This window comes from Convolutriloba macropyga, unplaced genomic scaffold (genome assembly GCF_964194025.1).
Source record: "Convolutriloba macropyga unplaced genomic scaffold, txConMacr16.3 SCAFFOLD_923, whole genome shotgun sequence".
Lineage (NCBI taxonomy): Eukaryota > Metazoa > Xenacoelomorpha > Acoela > Convolutidae > Convolutriloba > Convolutriloba macropyga.
In genome coordinates, this window is record NW_027449454.1 from 42,228 (window position 1) to 52,593 (window position 10,366).

Here is a 10,366-nt window from a genome sequence, read left to right on the forward strand (position 1 = left end):
CAAGCTCTTTTTCTTATTTTAGTAACATTTAGCGTTCATTATAAAATAGAATACAATATCCTCGTAGACGTTGTGCTTAGCTGAAAAAATATAACAGTTTTATAAATGAATTCATTAAAATAACTTCTGTTTTATCTTCGTGTACTTTATATTGTTTTTTTTGTAATTAAAAAGAACTTCACTATCTATGCATATCAACTGTTACTCATTTCCAAATTAAAAAGAACTACCAATTTTTGAAAGGTCACAATTGTTATAGTTTAAGCATGAAGTTTTTTGAACGCCGTAAAACCTATTAATTTATCTTCATTCTTTTGAACTTAAATATTTCTTTACAGCTTAAGTGTTCTTTATAAAATAGAAAACAATATCCTTGTCGATCGCTATGTTAGTTACAAAGGAAAGGGTATGAGAGTTTTATAAACGAAATAATTAAAATAATTTTCGCTTTATCTTCGTATAGTTTATATATATATTTTTATGTAATTAAATAGAGTTTCACTATCTATGCAATTCAACTATTTATCAATTCCAGATTAATAAAAATTGTCAACTCTTTTTGGGTTATAAATGTTATAGTTTAAGCATGAATTTTTTTGAACACCACAGAACCTTATAAATTATCTTCATTCTTTTTAGCTTAATTATTTCTTTAGAACTTAAGTGTTCCTTGTTAGATAAAATAAAATATCCTTGTAGATCGTTACGTTCCTTTAAATAATTTGACAGTTTTATCAACAAATTATTTAAAACAATTTCCTTAGTAGAAAATAATATCCTTGTCGATTGTTATGTTAGTTACAAAGGAAAGGGTATGAGAGTTCTATAAACAAAATAATTGAAATAATTTATGCTTTATCTTCGTATATTTTATATATTTTCTTTATGTAATTAAATAGAGCTTCACTATCTATGCAATTCAACTCTTTATCATTTCCAGTTCAAAAAAACTGCTAACTCTTATTGGGTCACAACTATTATCGTTCAAGCATGCATTTTTTAACACCATAGAAACTTAAATATGGAATGCTTTTTGGTAAAACATTCTGGAGCCCCAACTACATTTATTTAATTTTAGCTATTTCATTGTTCCTTCAGGCTCAAGACATATGAGAGATTAGTCTCATGTAAAATTATTATTTCAAGTTTCTATAGCAAATTTTGATTTATTCGTTTTGGTCCAATATCGGCAGGTTTAGAATAAAACAACTTCCTCAGCTGCGTTGATTATCATAATTGAATGTGTTTTTTCTGATGCTTCTTATTACTCTTTGAAACCTATATATCTTGAGCAATCTTACGAGATACAGAAGGCTAAATTTCGTGGAAGGCGTTATTACATTGTGATTTGTTTGCATTCATGTTCTTGCTGCTAATCAATTTCACAACAAAATTTTTTTTCATAATGATTAGCACTATCATTGTTATTAGCGCCACACATATTGAAGTGCGCAGTTCCTTCTCTTCTGTTTTAACTTTTGTGTTACTTTTTTTGTTACACTCTTCTGTTCTATCTTCTCGGTTTATTTGCTTGTTCGTTTCTGAGGAATCTTTTAGTTGTAATATATTATATCGATGTCTTTTTGTTTTGCATATTAAAGAGTGAGGCTAGATCAATCACAGCACAATTTCAGTAAATTTTGTTTTTCTTTTATTTCTTTTCTTTTTGGCGATTTCTCAAACGTTACAGATTGAGTACGAACTAAAAAAAATCAACAATCTTAACGTTTTTCTGCAACACATAGTTTTTGTGGAAGCTCCTTAATAGAACTCTCAATCCAATCCTTCAATTTATCACTGATTGTCAATGGTGTTCTTCAATAAATTTGTTTCATCAGAAGAAAAAAAATTAATTAACGGTCAACTCCCTATTATTTTACTATTCAGCTCTCTAAAGGTCAATAGGTTGAAAGTGAGCTTAAATATTCTTGAAGAGTATTTTTTCACACACTCTTTGTCCGTCATCTAACTCTTCAGCTCCGTATTCCTCTTTAGCCGTTTTTGAATTTTTCTTTTTTTTCGGATATTTGCTGTCGTTCCAGTATTTTAGTTTCCTCTTGACAAAGAAGTCTTGAACGTAATTAAGTCATTTTCATAGTTGCAATAATCTTCAGTTTTTTCAATAAGAACAATCAACTGCTTTTTCGGAGTATTGAAGTTCTAAAAAAATTGAGATTGTGTTAGAGTTTAAAATTAAAAAAAAAATCAAATATTAGCTAGACTCGGAGTGTCGTTCTATGCAGCATAAGAAAGTTTATAAAAAAAGTAATCTTGATTGAGTGAAAGTAAATTATTATAACCGTCGGAGAGGGAGTTTTTTGTCTTATTAAAAACGTGTTTTGCTTGTAGAAAGAAAATCCAGAAAAGCAAATGTGATAATTAGTCAGCCTTAAAGTGAGCTGTCATCAAAAAATGCAAAAGAGTGATAAGTAAGTTTACTAAAAGTCTCAATTTACTAATACCCAGCTATTTACTTTATGTGGCAAGTAATATGTTGATAATACAATAAAGATTAGTCTCACACAAAATTTTATTTTTTTTTAAGTTTCTATTGCAAAAATTGATTTATTCATTTTGGTTCAAGGTAGGCGGATTCAGAATAAAACAACTTCATCAGTTTTTTTCATTAACATTTTTGGATGTATTTTAAGTGAGGCCTCTTATGACTCTTTGAAAGATATATCTTGACCATTCTCGAGAGATACAGAATCTACTTGCATCTATAGTGATAACTTGATGACCACCATCAACTGCAGTGGATGTGCGGTATAACAATAATTTATTTTATTTGAGTAGCTTCCGCAACAGTAACATTTGCGACCCGTTTTCAAAAAAGTGTACTGAAGACAAAAAGTATTCTCATTTTTTTGTATATCTAAAACATTTGGCAAAAATAGTCAATGTTTTAGCTCTCCATGACTAATTTTTTGATGACTCAAACTTATGATTTTAAGCCTTTGAAAGTTTTATGCTGAACGAAAAAGAAAATACATGTTTTTTCGAGTTCTATGTACGGGTAACAGATACTTTGCAGTAACATTTATATTTTCGCATAAATTTTACATTGTTTCTAATAAATTTAATTCTTAATTTTAAGTTTCTCATAAGTTATCTTAAAAATATTAGGCAGTTGCTAAAATTTAATTTGAAATTAATTATGAAGTTGGGAGACATCATATTGGTACAGTCAACATCAAACCTGAATTTTCTAATAAAGGAAAGAGATAAGGAAATTTTATGACGAGAAAAAGAAAAACTCTATGATTATTCCGCATGCAGTCCTAGAAACTGAAAACTAGAGGAATGTTTCAAAAGAGAAGGTAGAGTCGCAGTTAACGTTAAAAAGAAACATGCTTATTATCTACAAAAACATTAGAAAGTGTAGGCATTGTAGGATCTGCTGCTCAATCTGAAATTAGGGCAGCAACTTTTAAAACTTTTTCATCAATAAATCGAGCAAAATTTTTTTAGCAGCAACTTTCGATTTAAATTAACTCGCAAAAACAGGTCCAGGACAAAACCTTAAAAAAAGAAGCGAATTACACTTAAGTACAAAGGACCTTAGAAAAATGAACAGCCCCATGTAATATCCCTTAGTTGGAAATCAAATCTGACACATAAAAAACGAAAACTAAAAGTAGGTACGAAATTATAACAATTTTAGAGAAAAACAATCTGTAACAAAAAAAACAAGCTAACAAAACATTCTAAGATAGAAAAACAATTTTTCCGAGAGTTTTGTTTTTCTATCTCAGGAGACTGAATAATCCGTTGACATCTTAATTTTTCATCAGGAAATGGATCAATAGCGATTTTTCATTTTTCCTTTTTATCAATTTTACTATGATCTTTATTGATTTGTTTGTCAATTGCAGCCGTAAATATTCCTTTTAGTCCTTTTTTTACCTTTAATAGTTTTCAATCCATATGACTTAGCAACAAGTAACACAGTCTCAGTAATTCGATCATTTTGAAATTCAGTCTTCATCTTTCCAGGTATTTTAATACTTAAAGTTCCGCTGATCTTATCAAGCTCATCATTAGTTTCACAACCTCCTCGAAATTTTATTTTTACCGAAATTTTATTTTTACCGATTTATTATTACCGTATCTTTACCAGTAACGTGACGTATACAATAAAAGTATTTCTCAAAATAATCGTATTATGCTTCGTACATGAATAATATTTCATTTTCTAGCATTACAAATTGTACTCGAGATAAGTTTTAACTTTGTTCATTTTTTTTGTAAACTCATATTCCCATCAAACTTTATATTGTACCTTTCTTCAATTTTTTTTTAAATTTTTAAGATATTGTCCTTGATATACATTTTCTATTACCTCAAATTAGAATGCCTTGTTTGATGACTTGAATATTGTTTAATCAAATTTTACCATCAGTAGCTCTAGCTTCTTTTCTTTTCTATTTTTTGAACTCAATAATCAATCTAAGCTATTCATGCTGTTTTATTATATATCAATTGCAATTGTAATGTCTTTTATTAGAGTAATGTCTTTTTTTCTGTTATTGAAGATATTTTTCTCGAATTGCTTTCTGTATTTTTTTCTTGATTGCGACATTTGTTGTCTTTGCGTCAACTTATTGGCATAATTGACAACTAGATTGTTTAGATAATCAGTGTTAAGAGTTGATTTCTCCTATTCTCGTTTTATTCAAAACCTCTGAAGCAATGCTTGTACTATTTCTTTATTCGTACGCCTGTGCCATGAAAAAAAATTTCAGTTGTCAAGCCCAATGTAGGTTGGTATTCTGCGTCAATTCTAACTTTCAACATAACCGCCATCTGATTATGACGATAACTCGCCTGTTATTTACCTTCTGAACATTTGTATCATAATTGTGAAGCGTTTATTTATTGTATTACCCCAAGCTAAAACCCTTCTTCTCATTTTAGTAACTTTTAGTGTTCATTATAAAAGAGAATACAATGCCCTTGTAGATCGTTATGTTAGTTACAAAGACAAAGAATGACAGTTTTATAAACGAATTAATTAAATTCTGCTATATCTTCGTTTTATTTTTATTTTTTTTTTCAATTTAATTAAATAGAGCTTCACTATCTATGCAATTCAGCTCTTTATCATTTCCAGCTTAATAAAAGTTGCCAACTCTTATTGGGTCATGCATGAAATGTTATAGTTCAAGCATGAATTTCCTTAACACCATAGAAACTTATAAATTATCTTCATTCTTTTTAGCTTAAGTCAATCTTTACAGCTAGAAGTGCGATAAATTATTACAACACAATTCACAGGAGCGAAATCTTATGAATGTGGGTGGAGTGCTCTTTTGTAAAACCTTCTGCAACCCCAACTACAATTATTTATTTTTTGCTGTTTCAATCTTCCATCAAGCTCAAGGTTTATGAGAGATTAGTCTCAAGTAAAATTATTATTTCAAGTTTCTATAGCAAATTTTGATTTTTTCAATTTGGTCTAATATCGGCAGGTTTAGAATGAAACAACTTCCTCAGCTGTGTTGATTATCATATTTGGATGTGTTTTAAGTGATGCCTCTTATGACTCTTTGAAAAAAATATCTTGACCATTCTCAAGCGATACAGAAGGCTAAATTTCGTTGAAGGTGTTAATACATTGTGATTTGTTTCCTTTCTTGTTTTCGTTGCTATTCAATTTCAATTGTAATATATTATTCCAATTTTTCTATTATTCCACGTGTTACAGTGTGAGGCTAGATCAATCACAACACAATTGCAATAAATTTTGTTTTTGTTTTTTTTCTTTTAGGCGCTTTCTCAAACTTCATAGATAGACTGACGTTTATCACTGATTTTTAATCGTGTTTTTCAAGAAATTCATTGTTTCACAAGAAAAAAACTTAATTAACGGTAAACTTCCTATTATTTTACTATTTAGCTCTCTAATTGTCAATAGGTTGAAAGTGAGCTGAAAAATTCTTGCAAAATATCATTTTTCACGCACTCTTTGTCCATCATATCATATCATATAACTCCTTGATTCTGTATTCTTTCTGAGCCTTTTTTTCCGTTCTGTTGACAAAGACGTCCTGAAAGTGTTTGGGCCGTGTGAATAGTTGCACTACTCTTGTGTTCTTTCAGTCGAAGCAATCAACTGTTTTTTCCGAGTTTTAAAACTTGCAATAAATTGAAATTGTGTTAGGATTTAAAATAGAAAAAGGAAACAATAGCTAAACTCGGAATGTTGTTTTATTTAGGATAAAAAATTTTATTAAAACGAGAAAAGTATACTGAATGAGTGAAAGTAAGTTATTAAATCCGTCGGAAAAGGAATATTACACTTTATTAAAAAATGATATGCTTGTAGAAAAAAAAGACCCCGAGAAGCAAATGTGATGATTAGCCAACCTTTAACTAAGCTGTCGTCACAAAATACAAAAAAGAAATAAGTAAGTTCAATACAAGTCTCAATTTAATGATACACAACTAATTATTTAATGTGACAAGTGATATGTTGATATTAAATAAGTATAATTAGAAATTTGAGACTATGGTTTCGTTTATCAATATATTAGCAAAAGTAAAGTATAAATTGCACGTATGCACAAATTCACTCTTGCGAATATTTTCAATTTCTTGCATTTGTAATTTTTTATTCTTTTGATTTACCAATATCGGTAGGTTTAGAATGAAACAACTTCCTCAGCTGTGTTGATTATCATATGTGGTTGTGTTTTAAGTGATGCCTCTTATAACTCTTTGAAAATCTTATATTGACCATTCTTAAGAGATACAGAAGATTATATTTCGTTGAAGGCGTTACAACATTGTGATTTGTTTGCTTTCATGTATTTGTTGACAAAGATGATGTCCTGAAAGTATTTGGGGCATTTTAACAGTTGCACTAACCTTGTGTTCTTTCAGTCAAAGCAATCAACTGTTTTTTCCGAGTATTCAAATTTGAAAAAAATTTGAAATTGTGTTAGAATTTAAAACAGAAAAAAATCAGACAAAGCTAAACTCGGAGTGTTGTTTTATGTAGGATAAGTAATTTTATTAAAACAAGAAAAGTATCCTTGATGAGTTATTGTAAGTTATTAAATCCGTCGGAGAAGGAATTTTATGCTTTATTAAAAAGAAATTATGCGTGTAGAAAAAAATCCCGAAAAGCAAACGTGATAATTAGTCAACCTTAAACTAAGCTGTCATCACAAAATACAACAGAGAGATAAATAAGTTCAATACAACTCCCAATTTAATAATACCCAACTATTTTTAATGAGAAAAGTATTATGTTGATAACACATAATCGAGATTAGTCTCAAGTAAAATTATATTTTTCAGTTCCTATTGCAAAAATTGATCTATTCATTTTCGTCCAAGAGCGGTGGATTCAGAATAAAACAACTTCATCAACTTTTTTGATTATTTTAATTGGATGTGTTTTAAGTGATGCCTCTTATAACTCTTTAAAAATTATATCTTGACCATTCTTAAGAGATACAGAAGGCTAAATTTCGCGGAAGGTGTTAATACATTGTGATTTGTTTGCTTTCATATTTTTGTTGCTAATCATTTTCACAACAATTTATTATTTTTTTTAATGGTTAGCATTATAATTGTTTTTAGTGCCACACATCTTGAAGTGCCCAGTTTTTTTTCTGCTGGTTTAAACTTCGTGTTAACTTTTTTGATACCCTCTTCTTTCCTATCTTCTCAGTTTATTTCCTTGTTTGTTTCGGAGGAATCTATCAGTGGTAATATATTATTCGGATGTTTCTTTTATTCCACATGTTACAGTGTGAGGCTAGTTCAATCACAACACAACTTCAAAAATTTTTGTTTTTGATTGATACTTATTCTATTTGACGATTTCTCAAACATTACAGATTGAGTAGGAACTACAACAAATTTACAAAACTTACGTTTTTCCGCGAAACAAAAATTCTACAACATCGCAATATTGAATATTTCAATGCAATCCTTCCTTTTATCACTGATTCTTAATCGTGTTTTTCAAGAAATTCATTTTTCCCAAAAAAAATTAATTGACGGTCATTTCCCTATTTTTTTTACTATTCAGCTCTCTAATTGTCAATAGGTTGAAATTGAGCTTAAATAATCTTGCGTGGTATCGTTTTTCAAGCACTCTTTGTCCATCATATCATATAACTCCTCGATTCCGTATTTTTTCTGAGCCGTTTTTGCGTTCTCTTGACAAAAATGTCCTGAAATTATTTGGGCCATATTAATAGTTGCACCAATCTTGTGTTCTTTCAGTCAAAGCAATCAACTGTTTTTTCCGAGTATTAAAATTTGAAAAAAATTTGAAATTGTGTTAGAAATTAAAATAGCTAAAAATCTGACAATAGCTAAATCCGGAGTGTTGTTTTATGCCGGATAAGTAGTTTTATTAAAACAAAAAAAAGTATCTTTGATATGTGAAAGTAAATTATAAAATCCGTTGGAAAAGGAATACGATAATTCATTAAAACAGAGTTAAGCCTGTAGAAAAAAAGATCTTGAAAAGCAAGGGTGATGATTAGTCAACCTTAAACTAAATTGTCAACACAAAATACTAAAGAGAGATAAGTAAGTTCAATACAAGTCTCCATTTATTAATACCCAACTCTTTATTTTATGCGACGAGTGCTATGTTGCACTCGACGAGTTACACTATCTTCTCGGTTTATTTCCTTGTTTTTTTTCTGAAGAATATTTCAGTTGTAATATATTATTTTGATGTTTTTATTGTTCCACATGTTACAGTTTTAGGCTAGATCAATCACAGCACAATTTCAATAAATTTTGTTTTTGTTTATTTTTTTTCTTTTTGGCGATTTCTCAAACTTTACAGATTGAACAGGAAACACAAATTTACAAAATTTACGTTTTTCTGCGACTTAAATTCTTCGAAATCGCAATATTAAAACTCTCAATCCAATCCTTCCTTTTATAACTGATTCTTAATACTTTCCAACTTCGCATTTTTGTTCTTTTCATTATTTTTGTTACTTAGTCTAGTTAATTACAAGTCTTATTTGAGTTATTCGCGTCAAGGCAAGGAGAAAATATACAAATCTTGATAGACTATAAAGATTTCATTATGACTTTACTAACTTTGACACAGGTTTTTTGCCAAAAAAAGGTTAATTAGTTTTTGCTTTTTGTCAAATTGATGTCTTTTTTGTAGACTTAAGACATATTCCTATTATTTAAAATTTTCAGTGGCTTCTTTTGGACAAACAAAGGAATCTCTTTAATTTTTTTTTATTTATTAGCTTATTGCTTTCATGACTTCAAAAATATATTTTCTTCGAAAAATAATAAAAAGTATTACTTAATTTCGCCTTTTTTCTTTTTTTTCTAAATTTTACCTAGTCTTTTCAATGAGAGCTTGCATGCCACATTTCGCTATCATCGTACAAACAATATTTTTTCAAATATGTTTTGAGGGAAAAATATGTCGTTACTGCATGGACATCGCTTTCTTGCAATTTCTTATTGAATTTTTGTTTGTTGCCTCTCTTTGTTGTCCTTTTTGTAACTGCATAAAAAAGTAATTGCACGTCTCCAAACCATCCTATGGAAGCATAGTACTCATAGTTCTGTTGGATGTTTTCAGTTGATATCTTGTTGTTTTCATTACTTTTAAATAATTTGTTTTCAAAAATAAGCAAATATTTTTTAACTTTGCCTTTTTGTTCTTTTTTGTCTAATTGGTATGGACTGTTAGGGACTGGTTAGGGACTGGTCCCTCATCTTTTCTACAGACGTAAAAGTTTTTTGTTTGGTTTTAGTTTTACCAAACGCTATTTTGACTTTGTTTTTATGTTGTTTTTTGAATGGACATAGCGTTTTTGATGTAATTAATGTTGTTGTTGTTTGTCTTTGCTGTTCATCTTGACTCCCTTTCTTAATAATGGCAGATCTCATCGCTCTATTGCGGCATTTTTTAATGCCATGAATTTTTTTGCTGTGGAGGCGATCTTTTTGATCATACACCAATTTTTTAAAAAAAATACTTGGTTTTCTATCCGTTCCTCATTTCGTAGATAATTAAATGAAAAATGTAGATAAGCGGTGTCGAAACATTATATACAATCGCGTGGTGTCGGTCAAGCAAGCCCATAGGCAAGCAAGCCGAATTTTGAAAATGAGGTCAAGTAAGCCGAAAAATTTTCGGATACCCGTAGTTTAAGTTGCCCCTGGCGGGCCGGTGGGCGCGCTTCGCCGCGATAACCGGCCCGCGGTTTCCGGATAACATCCCACAGCGGATGAGAGGCATGGCCATGGACAGCGGTCTGCTGAGGCCCGTACCCACTAGATATCTAAAAATTCACGCATTTTTGTTTCTTTGGCGCATTGGAATATATTATGCACTATAATACTACGCGCATTATTG